We start from the raw sequence: 20,042 nt of genomic DNA, 5'->3' as shown, positions 1-20,042 counted from the left end.
AAATAATAGCCATATAGGTGGGAAGTTCAAGAATGTCTGTGAGTGAAAGCAAGAACCCCAACCATATATTGTACATGTGTCATATCATACATATCACACATACATGTAACATGGAAACCTAAGTAAAGTCTTGATCAGCGTGGCAGGTGAGAAGAAAGTGGACCTGCTGTCCGTAGTTCAGGATTTGTGAATCCCTGAGCAAGCCTTGATAGAATTGCAGAAGTTCTGGTTAGGCCCACATTTCTCTGAGTAATTAAATAACCAGGGTAGTCAAGAGAAATAGACTTTATCATAAAAATTTCCCTACAATTGATAAAGAATATCTCTGCAAAATGCTTTAATGGCCTCTTTTGTAGAAACAATATCTGAATACATTTTTCAATTGACAAGTCAAGTTACAATCATAAGAAAATTTCTAGGGAAATGTTGACAATAATAGTTCTCTTGAGGAACATGCAACAGGGAAGGGTTGAGGCCAGATGTCATCGTATGGGAATTCAAAAAAGTCAGCATTCACCATAATAGGCTTCCCAAACTGTTTTTGTGAAATTGCTAAGGAATAAATAACAAAAATGAAGGTAAATCCAATGTTATACTTTTAAGTTTTAAACATCTCTGAATTCAGACAATGTTTATGACATCCTGCCACCTACTTTCCAAACTGAGGAAAGACACAACACCATGGGACAATAAAATTCATAGTTAGAACTAAAAGGGACTTTAGAGAAAAAAGGAAGGAAAGAAGGAAGAAAGGAAGGAAGGATGAAAAAGGAAAGATATAGAAAAAGGATGGAGATAAAAAGAAGAGGAAGAGAGGAAGAAGGAAGGAGAAAAAGAAAGAAATTCATGACCATTGGAGCTAAAGAGCAATGCAACTTACTGCCTTAGGAGATAGTGAATTGTCCGCCAAAAGAGAATTATAGAAGTTACCTTTATAAACAAGTGACAGATAAAGGAGGGCCTCTTGAAGAGTTAATATTCTACATTCTGATATTTCATATTCTCAGGCCCCTTGTAATTCTAATATTCTAAAATCAAATTATAGTATACAAGCCAAGAATTTGAAAATCTGGGGGGGGAAATCCTCTCCCTGAGGATGAGAAAAGTAGTTTGGTTTTAGATACATTTAATTGAAGACAAAGGTCACCAATTATTTTTTTAGTCAAACACCCTAGTAGGAAAAAGAACATTGAGTATACAAGCCCAATATACATCTATTTTTATTTGATTATTTATAATTCATTTACTAATACATATTACTACTGTACTAACAATTAATTACACTATGGAGCAAACTAAAAATGTAGTTTAAAAAGGTGGAATGAAGATGAAATAATATTTTATCCTAGCAGACAAAGGGAGCCTCTGAAGTTTACTGAGGATGGGACTGAGGGTGTCAAGCTTGCCCTGTAGGAAAATCACTTATGCAGGGGTATAGAGGATGAAATAGGAAGGGGAGACACTAGCAATCGAATGGAAGGCTACTGTATTGCATCACTTAAGCTGTCTCAAGAACTCACAAAAATCACAGTAAATATCTTTGCTTTTTTCTATTTCTCATTTTTTAATAAGTTAATATTTCTTTATTCCCAATTATATGTAAAAATAATTTAACTTTCTTTTTTTTTCAAATTTTGAGTTCCAAATTCTCTCCCTCCTTTATTCCCTCGTGTCTTGTTTGAGAAGCAATTTCACATAGGTTATATATGTGTAATCGTGCAAAAACACATTTCCATGTAAATCATGCTGTGAAAGAAAACACAGACAGAAATAAAATAAAAAGATAAAGTAAAGGAAAAGTATCTTTGTTCTGCCTTCAAATTCCACCAGTTCTTTTTTGGAGGTGCATAGCATTTTTCAATGTGAGTCCTTCAGAGTTGTCCTAGATCACTGTTGTGTTGAGCTGACTTTCATTTTTTAACATCAGTAGTTTGGTTTAATAAGTCAGATTGTTGCAGTCTCACCTGAATATTCTGTCTTTTCACCTCAATCCTTCATTTTAATTTGTTATTAATTTTGATCATTGCTTTAAATAGTTAAAAGTTGAAGGTTGAAGTATAAATAGTTATGGGATGAGTCCTTTATGCATACTTCATCATCTTTATTTATTAAGATTCATTGTAAAGATTCAAAATCTTTATGAAGATGAATTTATGTATGTATTGAGGGTATCCTTACTGTAAAAAAACAAACAAACAAACAAACAAACAAACAAACAATAGACAGATATTTTCAACCAGAAAAAAGTGTCTGGAACAGATCATTTCTCCATCAACAATGTATTTCTTGTCTGTTGATCATAAGGAACATTCACTTTAATAAGTTTATCTAGAATAGGCTTCTCTTCTAAGTTAAGAGCTTGCAATAGAGAATGCACTTGTGATTTTATTGGGACAAGAAACCCCTGGAAGAGGAACCTGCCTCTACCAATGCAGGTCATCAGCTTGTCTACAACTTGTAGTCTCACAAAGTTATCTACAGCACTAAGGGGTTAAGTGACTTGTCCAGTCACAGAGCCAGTAAGTGTCAGAAATGAGGCTTGAACTCAGGTTTTCCTGGATCTTAGACCAGATCTCTATCTTGAGATTTGGACCTAGAGGAAATCCTGGTGATGCTCTGAACACCTCATTTTACAGATGAGGAAACTAATCCCCATGGAGAATGGATTTGTTCAATATCTTGTTGTCTTCCCAACTCCAAATATTGGGCTTTTTCTACTACACCAAACTGCCTCCACACACAGCAAGTATTAAACCCACTGAACACAGTAGGAACCTAAGAAATGTTAATTGTATGAATGTTGAAATTAAATGTCCAAGTACAAGTCTGATACTATTAAGACATCATCTTTTCAGAGAATAGCCAGAGTCTGGTTCTTTGATCTTTTTTGGCAACCTGATTAATCAGTAAAAACTCATTCCTGTATCTTAATTTCCAAAGATCCTTTAGATGATATGAAAAGATTAAGAAAAATTTGAAAATCTGATTCTCTCCTTATCTTACCTTCTTATTCTTCTCCTTACCTTGTTTCCTCTGTTTTTAGGCAGAATGCACATTGGTTTCCATAAGTGGTCTTGTTAAGTGAACATACTGGATCAACTGTATATAGGCAATATTTTCTTATTCTCTCAATTCCCTCATAAAATTCTTTTATAAACCGAAGACAGTTAATCTGTAAAAGTAATTTTAAAATAAGAATTTAAATCAAATAGCAAGTCCTATGGCCATGAGATCAGGCTTATCAGACCCAACATTAATGATGATTACTCTCCTGGGATTAATGTCACCTATAGGCAAAGAAAGGCTGATTTGTCCAAGTTTCAGGCTCTAACTGACTAGAATTCAGGCCCTAGACCTGGGTTTCCAAATCATGAACTTCTTCCACCCTGCCCTTAACTAAGGTTTACATAATATGACTGCATCCTACTGAAAAAGCTTGCCATTCTTCTCATGGTGAACCTATATAGAATAATTGACTCTGAAAGGTAGGAGGGCCTCACAGAGGATGTAATCCAACCCATATTCAAGCAAGATACTCACAATAGAATTTATGGCAGTTTTCATCCATCCTTTACTTGGTTATTGAAATTCATTGGGAAACTGCAACTTCTCAAAGGAGCTTATCCCACTTTGGAAAAGGCTAGATATTAGAAAGTTAGTTTTTGCTTATACCAAGCCTAGGTTTTCCTCCCTATAGATTTGATCCACTAATATTAGTATGGAACCTCTGGATTCTCACAAAATAAGAGTAATCATAGAATAATAAAACTTCTGAGCAGAAAGGAAGTTCAGAGGGCAACTAGTCCAATTCATAGCTCAGTAGGAAACCCTTCTTCAACAAATCTGACCAAAGAAAATCCAAACTCAAATTGAAGATCACTGATGCTTTTGCCTAATGTCCCTTTCATATGCTATTCTTTAAAATACTGGAAGTCAAAAATTACCCCCAGCTAAACCCCATCAACTCCAACCAAGTCATCCATTCGACAATTCCCCAGTTTAAACCTTTTCATCAACTAATCAGACTATGACATGCTTTCCAATTCCATTCAGAATCCTGTTCCTCATATTCTAAAAACGTTGTAGACATCAATGTCCTTCTAAAATTGTAGCGTTTAAATCTGGATACAATATTCCAGATGTGATCTGTCAAGCGTAGGGGAAGGTATGACACTTACCAGTCTTACTTCTTATGTGCCCAAAGATCACAATAGCTTTGAGGACCATATCATTTGGTGATACCTGGTGTATCACTAGCTCAACTTAAACTTCTGATTCACTAAAACTTCCAGATACCTTGAACACAAACTGCTGCCAAACCACATTTTCCACATCCAGTAATGGTAAAATGACTCATTTTATCCACAATGTCTAACTTTACATGCATCATTATTCAATTTTATCTTCTTAATTACAGCTCATTATTCTGGCTTGTTGAGCTCTTCAAAGACAATCATCATCATCACCATTATCAATAATAAGAGTCAGCAGCTTATGGCTGGAACGCCAAATCTGGCCACCTGATTTCTTAGCACTGGGCCATATAAAAAGGGGGCAGCCAGATTTGGCTGATGAAACATAGTTTAATGACTCTGGATTAATATCCACAATGACTTACTTTGCATAGAACTGTAAGACTTACAAGGCATTTCATGTGGAACACTCCTTTGAGACTGATAATGTAGATACTATTCACCCAATTTATAGATGAGGAACATGATGCTTAAGAGACCTAGGTTCGCAAGGTCACAGGGCTATGAAAGGTCAATGTGAGGACTCAAACCCAAAGCGAATCATCTGAGTCAAGGTCTAAATCCTTTCCACAGTACCATAGTGCTCATCTGGCATGTCAGCTATCACTCTTTCATTCATATCACCCTTGGATATGACCTTCACAATAGATATGCCTCCATCCACAGCACTGATAAAAATAGTGAACGTCATAGTGCTAGAGGAAGTCCTGAAGTAAACCCTCACGGACTTTTCTAAAGGTGAATATTGGTTTAGCAATCACACCCCTTTGAGGTTCAGTGATTCGACCCCTTCTGAATTCACCTGAAACAATTATCAACTTGTACACTCTACTTTTATCCATAAGGATATTAAGAATCCAGGTATAGTACGCTTATGACATTCCTTTGCAATTCAGTTCTACAAACCCTGTTAAAAAAGAAATGAAGTTAGTGTCACTGTGCTTGCTCTCAATTAATTTATGCTGACTAGTAGTCATCACTGATTCCCTGGGCAAGTGCTCACCAACCATCCCTTTGATAATACATAATAGTGCAATTAGAAATTATTGACACTAATATTCATCCAATCTGACATCTAACTCACCTACATTTGTTACACAGCACACACAGATCGAAAACTCTTCCCACAGAGTGTGTTCTAAAGTCTATTTTACCCCGTAACAACAAATTAGATGCTTTAAAATGTGGAATAAAAGCGATTTGGCTAATGTTCCCTCATGCTTTACCTCATTCATTCAATACATAGCCATTAAGAGCTGTGATGGCTTTATAACATGGAGTAGTTTGGTTCACACAATTCCCACAGTTCTCTAAGAGCCCAGTTGCTATGTGCTAGGCCCAATACTAAGTACGCAGGGAGATAACACAGAAAAATAACCTGTAGTCTTAAAATCAAAAACCACTGGGATCTGGAAAAGAACCTTAGAACACAGAACATAAAATATTGGAGTAAGAAGAGACCTTAGAAATATAATAAAAGATTGAGGGTTGAAGGTGATCTTAGACATTATCCAGCCCAATTCCCTCCTTTTACAAATGGATAAATGAAGGCCTTGAGAGAGGATGGGATTTTCCCAGCATCACTCAGGGAGTCAGAAGATCTGGTACCAGAAAGGTTTCCTAACTTCCAAACCGATGATCTTTCCATTACACCACACTGCCCTCATGAGGCTCACAACATAATGAGGGAACTGAGACACCTACACCAATAGTTACCAGACAAAGTAGAGTGTTGCACACACAAGTGAAGTACAAACAAAGAAGTACTGGTTTCTCCCTTCAGATTTAGGTTCCATCAAGTTGACATTGAAGCAGTGTGATATCATGGAAGAAACACTGGGATTGGTTTCAGAGAATTTGGGATTTCATTCTAGTGTTGTGACTTACCTCTATATGACCATGACCAAGTCCCTGAATGTATATGGGCCTCAGTTTCCTCAGCTTTAAAATGGGTAATGTTAACCAGGTGACCCCTAAACTTCTTTTCAGCTATAGATCATATGATACAAAATGAAAATTTGGCCTAAAATCCAATCTGTACATTTCTTACCTTTTTTCTTGGTTTAGGAGTTTTCCAATTTAAAACATCTGCAATCAAAGGATACAATGGTACATTAAAGAACTTTGTAAGGAAATAATATCAATATTTGGTAGAATGAGACAGTGCCTTCTCATTGTGCAGCCCTAACAGTAATCCACAGAGTGTTTCTAACCATGTGGTACTTTAGGCCTAGATATTCACAAAATGGCTTCATATTGATTACATAGGCTCATTTAAGCCCAAGAAATCATCAGCCAGTTTTTGCTAGGATGATGTCAATGCTCAGGACCCCTGCCCTATTAGAATATAAGCTCTCTGGGGGCAAGGACTATGCTTAACCTTTGTACCCCCAGGGACTTGCACTGCCCTGGCACTTAAGGGGAATTTGCTATAGGCCTGTTTCTGAAGCATAGTAATTACGTGCTCAGAGGCAAGTCACTTAACCCTTCTCAATGCCTCAGGCATCTCTCTAACACTATGACATAGAAATGATTTGCATATGTGTATTACTGGAGGGGATTTATACATATAGAAAATCAATGAAGTCAAAGTACTTGACTAAAAAATGCACTTATACTATATTAGTATAAATTTATCTAAATTATATATATACATGATATAAATTATGCATTTATAGAGAAATAAAAATGAATATATAAATATGAAAAATATTTATCTAAAATAAAAAGTTATATAAATCTCCACTAAAAGCAAATACCAGGAGGACAGAGACAATGATTTCTGTAAACTCTTTATCTTCCTCATCACAAAGCACCAATTACTGGCTAAAGGAGGTGCTTAATAAACATGGAATGGAATTGAATGGCTGACAGAACAATTCTTCAGTATGGGGTTTGATCATTACATCCACATACATTTCACATTACTGCTAGCATAGAAACAAATCTGTGTGCTTGGGGTCCCAATACTTTCAGCAGCAACCCAGGCCAGGCAATGGGGTACATTGCTTTCTTTCTACAGTTTCTGGCAAATCAGAGGTTTCCCCCTTGTGACTAAGAACATTGCTCACCTGAGAAACCAGACAATGCCACAATGAAGAGGGCCAAAAATGCCTTATTCAATAGCAGGGAAAAGGCCATATTTTCTCTCCAGAATGTCGTGCTCCTGTGCAATTTCCCTTTCTTCCTCACCTCCTGGGCTCTCCTATCATGATATTAAAATCATCCCTCAGGTGGTAAAATGTTCTTTGGTATTGGTGGACATGGCACATTAAGTACAAGTTACTGAAGACTGTAACAACATGTATGAAACATGTTGTCCCTGTCAAAAGCCAAAGAAAAGAATTGAATGAACTACTTATGAATTGTGAACCCAGTTCTAAACTACACAGAATAATGGCATAGTCAGTGCAAAAGAAGCCACAAAACCCAGAAAAAGGACAATGCAGAATTTGGAACATTAGCAGAAGGATCATGTGTTAACAGGCTGTTGGCCAAAAGTCAATGTGGCCTGAGGGCAATTGTTTAATCCTGATAGGTTGTCCAGTTGGTTATTAGCCACCCATCAGCTGCAGACTGAAGGTAAGTCTCCAGGGTGTACTGAGAAATACCTGATAGGGAGAAGCTGTTCCACGAAGACAGGGCAGTCTGCTTCTTAGGCTCCATTGATTTACCCCCACATAGAGGACAGAGTCTTACCTGATTGTGCAAATGCTTTGGTGTTAGAATGATTGGGAACAACATCATAAAGTAGATGTGAGCTATGTGCCAACCACATGACTTCATCTCCACTATGTTTAATAAAGTCTAGAATGGAGAATGAGGAGAGTAGGGGCTCTGCACTCTTCTGCTCTCGTCAGACCACATCTGAAGTGTCCTACTCACTTTTAGGAAAGTCTTTGCAGAGCTGAGGAGCATGCAGAGGAGGCAACTGGGATGGTGAAGGGCCTGGAGGTCATCTCAAAGGAGGGTCATGTGAATGGTCCAAGGGATGTTTAGCTTAGAAAACAGAATGTTGATGGGCAGGGTAATCTCAACAAAGTGTTTGAAGGGTGTTATAGGATAAAGGAATTAAGCTTGTTGTGCTTGATCCCAGCAATGGGTACAAATTTCTAAGAGGCAGAATTTCATACTAGACTCAAGAGCTTCCTCAAAAAAATACTGTCAGCATACACTTAAATGATCTGCCATATGAGGCAGTGACCTTCTTGTGAATGGAAGTATTCATGAAAAGTCAAGAGGACTACTTCTTGGTGCTGAAATACAAGGGACACCCCCCTTAGGGAAAGTTCTACAATATGTCATTGTTAAAGTTGCTTCCAACTCTGACGTTTGATGAATCTATGTTTCTATTGCTCCCTCACTCTCTAAATCTGTCAGTGTCTTTCTCTGTCTCTTTCTCTCTCCTTCACTGTCTGGCTGTATCTCTGTCTGTCTATCTCTCTATCTGGCTCTGTCCCTCTATCTCTGTCTCTCTTTATCTGTGTGTACATCTGTCTTTATCTCTCTATCATTCTCCCTCTTTCTTTCATGGTATTCATGAAAAGTCAGGACAACTCTTGGTGCTGTTATATAAGGGACTCCTATCTTGGGTGGAGGAGTAGCATATATGTTAAGGTCTCTTCCTACCCTGAGGCTTTTTGAGTTCATGATTCTTTCTCTCTTTGTCTTTCTGGCACTATCTCTGTCTCTGTCTCTGTCTTTGCATCTCTGTATCTCTGTCTGTCTGTCTGTCTCTCTCCCTTTCTCTGTCTTTCTGTCTCTGTAATACACAGGCATGCACAAACACACACACACACACACACACACACACACACACACTCATTCTATCAATTACTAGGGCATGACTTCTCTTTTCCATTTCAAAAATGAAAGAATGCACAGGCCAGGTTTATTATAGAAAGTGTGTACATTTCTGTTTACTTTAGTCTTTTTTTTTAATTCTCCAACTCAAATTGCCACTTAATTTTTTTGCAGTCAGTCTTTCATGATATATTTTTCCCATCGGATAATAAATATTACTATACAATAATGAAATTAACTCAACCTTAAAAACTTAGGCTGGTAGGTCTACCAATATTTTAGAAAACATCACATCTCACCCCATTATTTCAAAGTAAAGAAACTGAGGAGCAAACTGATGGTGTAAATTTATCAAGGTCAAAATCTCATGGGAGAATTAGAATGCTAGAATACAGGCCTCTTAGAGGCAGCCTGGCAGAGGAATTAGTGCCAAAGAGTTAGAGGTCCTGGAGCTGAAAACTGCTTTTGTTCACCTTTCTGACTATAATATAATATATACTATGATATAATATGAAATAATATAATATGATACGATATAATATAACATAACATAACATAATTAATATAATATAATATGATATGATATGATATGATATAATTAATATAATATAATATAATATAATATAATATAATATAATATAATATAATATAATATAATATAATATAATATAATATAATATAATATAATATAATATAATACAATATAATATAATATAATATGTCTCCGGTCCTTTGACAATATATGATGATATGATATGATATGATGATATGATATGATATGATATGATATGATATGATATATGATATGATATGATATGATATGATATGATATGATATGATATGATATGATATGATATGATATGATATGATATGATATATATGATATGATACAAAACATATAAGTGCTTACTATGTACCAGGCACCAGGAGCTGGTGATACACCTAAGAAAATGAAAGATAATCCCTGCCTTCAAGGAGATTACAGTCTACTAGGGGAAAACAATACACAAAAGGAAGATAAAAAAGTGGGGGCAAGCGCCACAGCGTACCTGGCCAGTGGCACAATGAGGAGGGTGGAGTTGAAACCAAGGCAGAGTACTGGGCTGCAAACCAAGAGACAGCTAGGATCTTTGTGACTTCTGTAAAGGGTGGCTAAGGGAAGACATTTTGCTAGATCCTCCAGCCCTTCAATCAGAAATGTAAACTCAACTAAGGTGTTGAAACACTCTCCATGATGATGAGTTTCCTGGTGATGATGAGCTTATGTTGGGAAGAAGTGGGGTGCAGGAAGAGAATAATAACGATGGTGGAGTCAAAGCCAATCAGAGCATCTGGTCACCCTCCAACCTCTGATATCACACCAGTTTGGCTCTTCTTAAACATGACAGCAAAAATCAAGCACAGCATTTCAGATGTGGTCTGATGAAGACAGAGGATGACAGGACTATTCTTCTTCTGTCCCTATCTGGATACTCTATATCTATTATTGAAGCCTAAGATCCTGATAAGTCTTTTGATTCTATGCCATACTGTTATCTCATATTGAAGTTAAAGACTCCAAAGATGCCATACTTTTTCATATAAACTCTTGTTTAGTCATACTTCCCCATCCTCTAGATGGACAGTTGATTTTTAGAAACCAGATGTATGACATATCAATTTCAATTAAGACTCTAATTTGTTGAGATTAAAGGAGGAGGCTTTACACTATCATCCAATGTTTTAGCTGTCTTCTCCCAGCTTTGGCACTGGTAGATTTAATATCATCATTTTTGCCTTAATCCAAGTTCCTAATGAAAGAGTTGAGAATGAGGAAAGATAATTCCATGGAGTACCCTTTTAGATCCTGCCTCTGGATTGATACTAATCTATTAATAACTGAAACTCTTGGGTCCTCTCATTCAATCAGTCTTTTTCCCAAAAACTCTATAATCATTTAACTCTCATGTCTACATCCCTTTCATAAGGATAATAAGAGATCTTTTGACAATTTTGCTGAATCCCTAGTTTACTATGGCTATGTAATTTAATATTCTTCCATTCTAATATTCCTATCAAAAAAGGAAATAAAGTGAGAGAAATGCAAATTAAAAGATGAGGTTTCATCTAACACCTGGCAAATTGGTAAAGGCAGCAAAAAAATGGCAAGTGTTCAAGAGCTTATTTGAAGATAAGCACACTAATACATTGTTGGCAAATCTGTAAAGTACTGGGCCAATTTTTGTTGATATCACCTTGGAATTATGCAAGAAAATTGTGTAAATGCTCTAAATCCTTTGACTTACCAATCCTACTATGAGGCATATATCTCAAGGAAGTCACACAGAAACCAAATGCTAACAGATGCCAAAATAATCTTGGCAACGTGTTTTATAGTAGCAAAGAACAAGAAACAAAATGAGTAGCCATTAATATGGCATGTGAATGCATGATAATATTATGATGCAATAATGACTGATCAATATGAAAAATTCAGATAAACATGGGAGCATTTGTACCAACTGACACAGAGGGAGAGAAGTAAAAGCAGACTCACAATGTGTACAATGACTACAATCTAAATTAAAAGGTCACTACAAAAAAATCAGACTCTGAGTAATGGAAAAAATATATAATAATCCAGGAGAACAGACAATGAAATACAAATCCAGGTGGTTTTTTATTTTAAATCTGCCTGTTCACCTTTCTTATAGCACAATAGTATTCCATTACATTCATATACAACAACTTGTTCAGTCATTCCCCAGTTGATGGGTGTCCTCTCAATTTCCAATTCTTTGCCACCACAAAAAGAGCTACTATAAATGTTTTTGTACATCTGGGTCCTTTTCCCATTTGTATGATCTCTTTGGGATACAGACCAAGTAATGGTATTGCTTGGTCAAAGGGCATCACAGTTTTACATCCCTTTGGGGATAATTCCAAATTGCTCTCCAGAATGGTTGGATCAGTTCACAACTCCACCAATAATGCAATAGTGTTCCAATTTTCCCACATCTTCTCCAGTATTTATAGTTTTCCTCTTTTGTTATGTTAGCTTTTTTGATAAGCTATCAAAATGATGTGGTACCTCAGAATTTTCTTCATTCGCATTTCTCTAACCCATAGTGGTTTAGAGCATTTTTCATATGACTATAGAAAGCTTTAATTTCTTTATCTGAAAACTGCCTGTTCATATTCTTTGAACACTTATCAACTGGGGAATGACTTGTAGTCTTATAAATTTGACTCGGTTCTCTATATATTTTAGAAATGAGATCTTTATCAGAGACATTGGTTGCAAAAATTCTTTCCCAGCTTTCTGCTTCCCTTCTAATCTTGCTTACATTGGCTTTGTTTATGCAAAACCTTTCCAATTTAATGTAATCAAAATTGTCCATTTTGCATTTCATAATGTTCCCTATCACTTGCTTGATCCTAAGTTCTTCTGTTCTCCAGGTAAACTATTCCTTGTTCTCCCAGTTTGCTTACAGTATTGGCCTTTATATCTAGTTCATGTAGTCATTTTGACTTTATCTTGGTGTAAGGTATAAGATGTTGGTCTATGCCTAGTTTCTGCCATACTATTTTCCAACTTTTCCAGCAGTTTTTGTCAAATGGTGAGTTGTTATCCCAAAAGCTAGAGTCTTTGGATTTAGCAAACAGTAGATTAATATAGTCATTGACTCCTGTATCTTGTTTAACTAACCTGTTCCATGGATCCACCACTATTTCTTAGCCAGTACCAAGTAGTTTTGATGATTGCTGCTTTATATTACAATTTAAGATATGCTATGTCTAAGCCACCTTCCCTTGCATTTTTTTTCATTAATTCCCTTGATGCTCTGAAAATTTTGTTCTTCCACATGAACTTTGTTATTTTTTTCTAGCTCTTTAAAACATTTTTTGGTAATTTGAATGATATGGCACTGAATAAGTAAATTAATTTAGTTAGAATTGTCATTTTTATCATATTAGGTCAGCCTGCCCATGAGCAGTTGACATTTTTTCCAATTATTTAGATCTGATTTTATTTGTGTGAAAAGTGTTTTATAATTGTGTTCATATGGTTCCTGCGTTTGTCTTGGCAGGGCACTCCCAAATGTTTTATAATGCCTACAGTAACTTTCAATGGGATTTCTCTTTCTATCTCTTACTGCTGGGCTTTGTCGGTAATACATAGAAATGCTCATGATTTATGTTGGCTTATTCTGTAGCCTGCAACTCTGCTAAAGTTGTTTATTATTTCATGTAGTTTTCTTTAATTTTACTTGATTCTCTAGGATGCTCTAAGTATATCATCATATCATCTGCAAAGAGTGATAGTTTTGTTTTTCTTTGCCTGTTCTAATGCCTTCAATTTCTTTTTCTTCTCTCATTGCTAAAGCTAACATTTCTAATACAATGTTGAATAACAGCGGTGATAATGGACATCCTTGTTTCACCCCCAATCTTATTGTAAATGCTTATCCCCATTACATATAAGGCTTGTTGGTGGTTTTAGGTAGATGCTACTTATCATTTTAAGGAAGATTCCATTTATCCCTGTGCTCTCTAGTGTTTTTAATAGGAATGCATGTTGTATTTTGTCAAAAGCTTTTTCTGCATCTATTGAGATAATCATATGATTCTACTAATTTTGTTACTGATATGGTCAATTATGCTGACTCTTTTCCTAATATTGAACCAGCCCTGCATTCCTGGTATAACTCCGACCTGATCATAGTGTATTACCCTCAAGACAGTTGCTGTAATATCTTTGGTATTTAATTTAGATTTTTTTTTTGCATCTATATCCATTAATTAAATTGGTCTATAATTTTCTTTCTGTGTTTTGGCTCTTCCCGGTTTATTTATCAGAACCATATGTGCATCATAAAAAGAATTTGGTGGGACTCCTTCTTCATGTATTTTCCCAAATAGTTTGTATAGTGTTAGAATTAATTGTTCTTTAAATGTTTGATAGAATTCATTTGTAAATCCATCTGGCCCTGGAGATTATTTCCTAGGGAGTTCGATGATGGATTGTACAGTTTCTTTTGCTGAAATGGGGTTATTTAAGTATTTGATTTCCTCTTCCATTAATCTGAGCAATTTCTATTTTTGTAAATATTCATCCATTTCACTAAGATTGTCAAATTTATTGGCATACATTTGGGCAAAATAGTTCCTAATTATGTTAATTTCCTCTTCATTTTTGATATGGTAATTTTGTTTTCTTCTTTCTTTTTTTATCAAATTAACCAAAGGTTTATCTTATTGTTTTTTTTTCATAAAACCAGCTCTTAGTTTTATTTATTAGTTCAATAGGTTTTTTTTTAATGTCTATTTTGTTAATCTCTCCTTTGGTTTTCAGTATTTCTAATTTGATATTTAATTAGGGATTTTGAATCTGTTCTTTTTCTAGCTTTTTTAGTTGCATGCCCAATTCCTTGAGCTCCTCTTTCTCTATTTTATTCGTGTAAGCATTTAGAGATGCAAAACTTCCCCTAAGAACTGCTTTTGCTGCATCCCATAAGTTTTGGTATGTTTACTCATTTTTGTCATTCTCTTGGATGAAGTTATTGTTTCTATGATTTGTTGTTTGACCTACTCATTTTTTTGGATAAGATTATTTGGTTTCTAGTTAATTTTAGTGTATCTTTCCATAGTCCTTCATTATGTGTAATTTTTATTGTATCATAATCTGAAAAGGATGCATTAAATATCTCTGCCTTTCTGCACTGCATTGTGAGGTTTTTATGCCCTAATACATGGCAAATTTTGTGTAGGTGCCATGTGCTGAGGAAAAAAGTGTATTCCCTTCTAATCCTAATCCATTTTCTCCAGAGGTCTACCAAATCTAACTTTTCTAAAATTCTATTCACATCCTTAATTTCTTTATTGTTTATTTCGTGGTTATATTTATCTAGTTCTGAGAGTGTGAGGTTGAGGTCCCTCATTAGTATAGTTTTGCTGTCTATTTCTTCCTGTAATTCCCTGAACTTCTCTAAGAATTTGGATATATGTTTAGTAATGATATTACTTCATTGTCTATGGTGTCTTTTAGCAGGATGTAGTTTCCTTCCTTCTCTTTTAGTTAGATCTATTTTTGCTTTTGCTTTGTCTGAGATCAACATTGTTACCCCTGCTTTTTTTTTTCAGCTGCACCATAAAATATTCTACTCTAGCATTTTACTATTTACTAGCATTTTGCTACATTTTACTCTATGAGTATCCCTCTGCTTCAAATGTGTTTCTTGTAAAGAACATATTGCAGGATTATGGGCTTTAATCCACTCTGCAATCTGTTTGTTTTGTTTGAGAGTTTACCTGATTCACATTCACAGTTATGATTACTATCTGTGTCATTCTCTCCAACCTCTTTCCCCATTTACGCTTTTCTCTCTATATTCCCTCTTACTAGAGTTTTTCTTTTGTCAACCTCCTCTCTCAATCTGCCCTCCCTTCTATCAGCCCCCTCCCCTTTTCTTTCCCTCTTTCCCCCACTACTTCTTCCCTCCTTTCTATTCATCCCCTCCCTATTCTTTCCCCTTTTCCCTCCTACTTCCTATAGGGCAAGTTGATTTCTATACCTATGTTATTCCCTCCTTGAGCCAAATCTGATAAGAGTAATGTTCAAACAATGCTCATCTCCCTTCCTTCTTTCCCTCTACTGTAATAGGTGTTTGTGCTTCTTCATGTGATGTAATTTACCCTTGTCTGCCTCCTCCTTTCCTCTTCTCCCAGTGCAGTCCCTTTTCACCGCTTAATTATGTTTTTATCATCACACCAAAGTCATGCCCTCTGTCTATTTATACCTATTCTAAATGTCATATTAAAGATATAATTCTCAAGAGTTACAAGTATCATCTTCCCATGTAGGGATGTAAATAATTTGCCCTTATTGAATCGCATGTTGTTTTTTTTTTCCTTTCCTGTTTACCTTTTTGTGCCTCTCTTGATTCTTGTATTTGAAGAGCAAATTTTCTGTTGAGCTCTGGCCTTTTCATCAGGAAGGTTTGGAAGTCCCATATTTCACTGAATTTCCACCTGCTCCCTTGAAAGTTTATGCTCAGTTTTGCTGGGTAGTTGATTCTTGATTGAAATCCAAGCTCCTTTGCCTTACGGAATATCATATTCCAGGCCCTCTGATCTTGTAATGTAGAAGTTGCAAGGTCCTGAGTAATCTTGTGTTTCCATAATATTTAAATTGTTTCCTTCTGGCTGCTTGCAGTATTTCCTCCTTGACCCGATAATTCTGTAATTTGGATATATTATTCCTTGGTGTTTACAATTTGGAATCTCTTTCAGGAGGCATTTGGTGGGTTCTTTCAATGACTGTTTTACCCTCTGGTTCTAAGATCTCAAGGCAGTTTTCCTTGATGATATCTTGAAAGATGCTGTCCAGGATCTTTTTTTTTTTTTATGGCTTTCAGGTAGACCAATAATTCTTAAATTATCTCTCCTGGATCTATTTTCCAGGTCAGTTGTTTTTCCAATGAGGTATTTTACATTTTCTTCTATTTTTTCATACTTTTGATTTTGTTGGACTGATTCTTGATGTCTCATAGAATCATTAGCTTCCATTTGCCCAATTCTAATTTTTATTTGATTTTATTTTATTTTTTGGTGAGGCAATCAAGGTTAAGTGACTCGCCCAAGGTCACACAGCTAGTAAGTGTAAGAGGCTGTATTTGAACACAGGTCCTCCTGACTCTAAAGCCAGAGCTCCATTCACTGCACCGCCTAGCTGCCCCTCTAATTTTTAAACGAATACTTTTCTTCAGTTACCTTTTGTACCTCCTTTTCCATTTGGCCATTTCTATTTTTTAACAAATTGTTTTGTTCAGTGCATTTTTTTTTCCATTTTGCAAATTTTATTTTAAAGAAGTTATTTTCTACAGTCAATTTTTGTCCTTCTTTTTCTAAGCTGTTCACTATTTCTTTCATATCTTTTATATATTTTCCCAATTTTTTTTTCCATCTCTTGACTCTTAAAATCCTTCTTGAGCTCTTCCAAAAAGGCTTTTTAGGCTTGAGACCACTTCATATTCCTCTTTGAGGGTTCAGATGTTAATATATTGTCAATGTTGTCCTCTTCTGAATTTGTGTTTTGATCTTCCCTGTCACTATAACAATTATTTATGGTCAGCGTTTCTCTTTGTTGCTTTTTTTTTTCATGGTGTTTTCATTTTTCCTGGCTTTGAAAGTTGATCTCTACTTCTGGGGCAGAGGGGGCACTGTCTCACACTTCTTGTGCTGAGGGATAGGGGCCTGGTTACTGGCTTTGTGTGCTATGCCTCAGGTGCTGATGGATGAATGCTGTAAGGGTCCAGTAGCTTACCTGGTGCTGAGCTGGGGCTGGTGTTGGTGGCTGGTGTGTGCCAAGGCCAGGTGGGGTTTTTCTGCTTTTGCCTGGAGTTTCACTGAAGTTTGCAGGGTGGGGGATAGGGATGTTCTGCCCACTGGAGGTTGCTGTGCTAGAGCACAGGTAGGTTCAGCTGCTGGTGGATAGCTGTTCACCTATGCATGTGGCAGATTCTCCAGACTGAAATCTGCTGGTTTCCCTGGCTGTACCAAGGCACACAGTGGCAGGGAGGGGCGAGGTGTCTTGGTGTTGGCACTTGCTTGCTCCTGGGGCTCAGGATCTCCTGTGGGATTGTTGAGATGTGGCTTGCTGCTGGGTTACTAGAATGCTTGTACTGGTCCCCTTCAACCACAGAAAGAGGGGCCTTTCCCATTAATCCCCCAAGACTTCCAAGCTAAAAGACTGCTGCACCCCATCTTTCTGCTGGCTCCACTGTTCCTGGATGTTTCCTTGGGTGATATTTTCCGGGTTTTTCAAGGTCAATAAGGGAAAGTGAGAGAGACTCGTTACTCTGCCATCTTGGCTCCCAGAATCTTTCTTCCTTTCTCTCTCTCTCTCTCTCTCTCTCTCTCTCTCTCTCTCTCTCTCTCTCTCTCTCTCTCTCTCTCTCTCATATTCTTTCTTCCTTCCTTCCTCTCCCTTCCCTCCTCTAGAAGAGTCTTTAAGGGGAAAGCAGAGGGAGAAGTTAGGATGCTAAGCTCTATTGTTCCTACTTGGAAAAGGATTTTGAGTGCTGTCAGTCCCATCTATAGTCAATACCTTTGGGCAAAAACCCTATCACTCTACCCTTGTTGTCATTCTAAAAATGATAGTCATATAAGTGGGAAGCTCAACAATGCCTGTGTGTGAAAGCAAGAACCCCAACCATATATTATACATGCATCATACCATACATACAATGTAACCTGGTTGGAGTCTTGATAAGCATGGCAGGTGAGAAGAAAGTGGACCTCCTGTCATAGTTCAGGATTTATGAACCCTTGAGCTAGCCTTGACAGAGTTGTACAAGTTATGGTTGGGCCCACATTTCTCAGAGTGATTAAATAACCAGAGTTGTCAAGAGAAACAGATTTTATTTCAAAATTTTCCTGCAGCTAAAAGAGAATGTCTCTGGGAAATGTATTAATGGCCCCTCTCCTAGAAACAATATCTGAATACATTTTTTCAATTCATAAATCAAGTTACAATCATAAGACACTTTCTGGGCAAAAGTGGGCAAGAATACTTCTCTTGAAGGTCATACAACAGGGAAGGGTTGAGGCCAGACATGAGCAGAAAGGAATCAAAAAAGTCAGCATTCACCAAAATGGACTGGCTGAACTGGTTTTGTGGAATTTCTAAGGAATAAGAGACAAGAAGGAAGGTAAATACAATGGTATAATTTTAAGTTTTAAACATTTCTTACCTCAATGCTGATGTCATGCTCCCACCTAGTTTCCAAACTGAGGGAAGACATAGGACCATGGGACCATAAAAATCAGAGTTAAAACTAAAAGGTGATTTAAAGAAGGAAGGAAGGAAGGAAGGAAGGAAGGAAGGAAGGAAGGAAGGAAGGAAGGAAGGAAGGAAGGAAGGAAAAGAGAGAGGAACAGGCAGAAAAAGAAAGGAGAGAAAAGAAGAGAGAAGGAGAAAAAGAAAGAAAGAAAGAAAGAAAGAAAGAAAGAAAGAAAGAAAGAAAGAAAGAAAGAAAGAAAGAAAGAAAGAAAGAAAGGGAGAAAGAAAGAAATACATAACTGTTGGAGCTAAACAATAGTGCAACTTACTGCCTTAGATGATAGTGAACTCTCCACTTAAAGAAAATGCCAAGAGCTTCCATTATGAATAAGTGACAGATAAAAGAGGGCCTTTTCAACTGCTAATATTCTACATTCTGATATTCCATGTTCTCAGGCCCCTCATAACTCTAATATTCTGTAACTGAATAATAGCAATAAGGTCAAGAATTTGAAAATCTGGTGTAAAAAATCCTCTCCCCGAGGATAAGAAAATTAGTTTGGTTTTAGACATATTTAATTGAACACAGTGGTCTCCAACTTTTTTTTTAATCAAGCACCCTATCAGTAAAAATAACATTGAGTATACAAGTCAGATATACATTGTTTTTAATTTGCTCATTTATAATTAATTTGCTACTACATAGTAGTACTGCACTAACAATTGCATATACCATGAAATAAGTATAATCAATTGTTAGTGCAGTTGTACTATATATGTTTAAAAGTACATGTTTAAAAAGGTGGAATGAAGATGAAGTAATATTTTATCCTAGCAGCCATAGAGAGCCTCTGTAGTTTATTGAGGATAGGACTGATGGTGTCAAGCTTGTCCTGTAGGAAAATCACTTATGCAGGGGTACAGAGGATGAAGTAGGGAGGGGAGAGACTAGAAACAAAATGGAAGGCTACAGTATTATCACTCAAGCTTTCTCAAGAAATCATGAAAATCAAAGTCAATATCTTTTTTTTTAGGCAATTGGGGTGAAGTGACTTGCCCAGGGTCACACAGCTAGTAAGTGTCAAGTGTTTGGTCTGAGGCCAAATTTGAACTCAGGTCCTCCTGACTTCGGGAGCCAGTACTCTATCCACTACACCACCTAGCTGCCCCAATGTAAAAACAATTTTTACTTTATTTCTTTCACATTTTGAGTTCCAAATCAT

This window comes from Phascolarctos cinereus, unplaced genomic scaffold, assembly GCF_003287225.1.
Source record: "Phascolarctos cinereus isolate Bilbo 61053 unplaced genomic scaffold, phaCin_HiC Scaffold_2;HRSCAF=192, whole genome shotgun sequence".
In the NCBI taxonomy this organism is placed as follows: domain Eukaryota; kingdom Metazoa; phylum Chordata; class Mammalia; order Diprotodontia; family Phascolarctidae; genus Phascolarctos; species Phascolarctos cinereus.
This window is presented reverse-complemented; position numbering follows the sequence as displayed.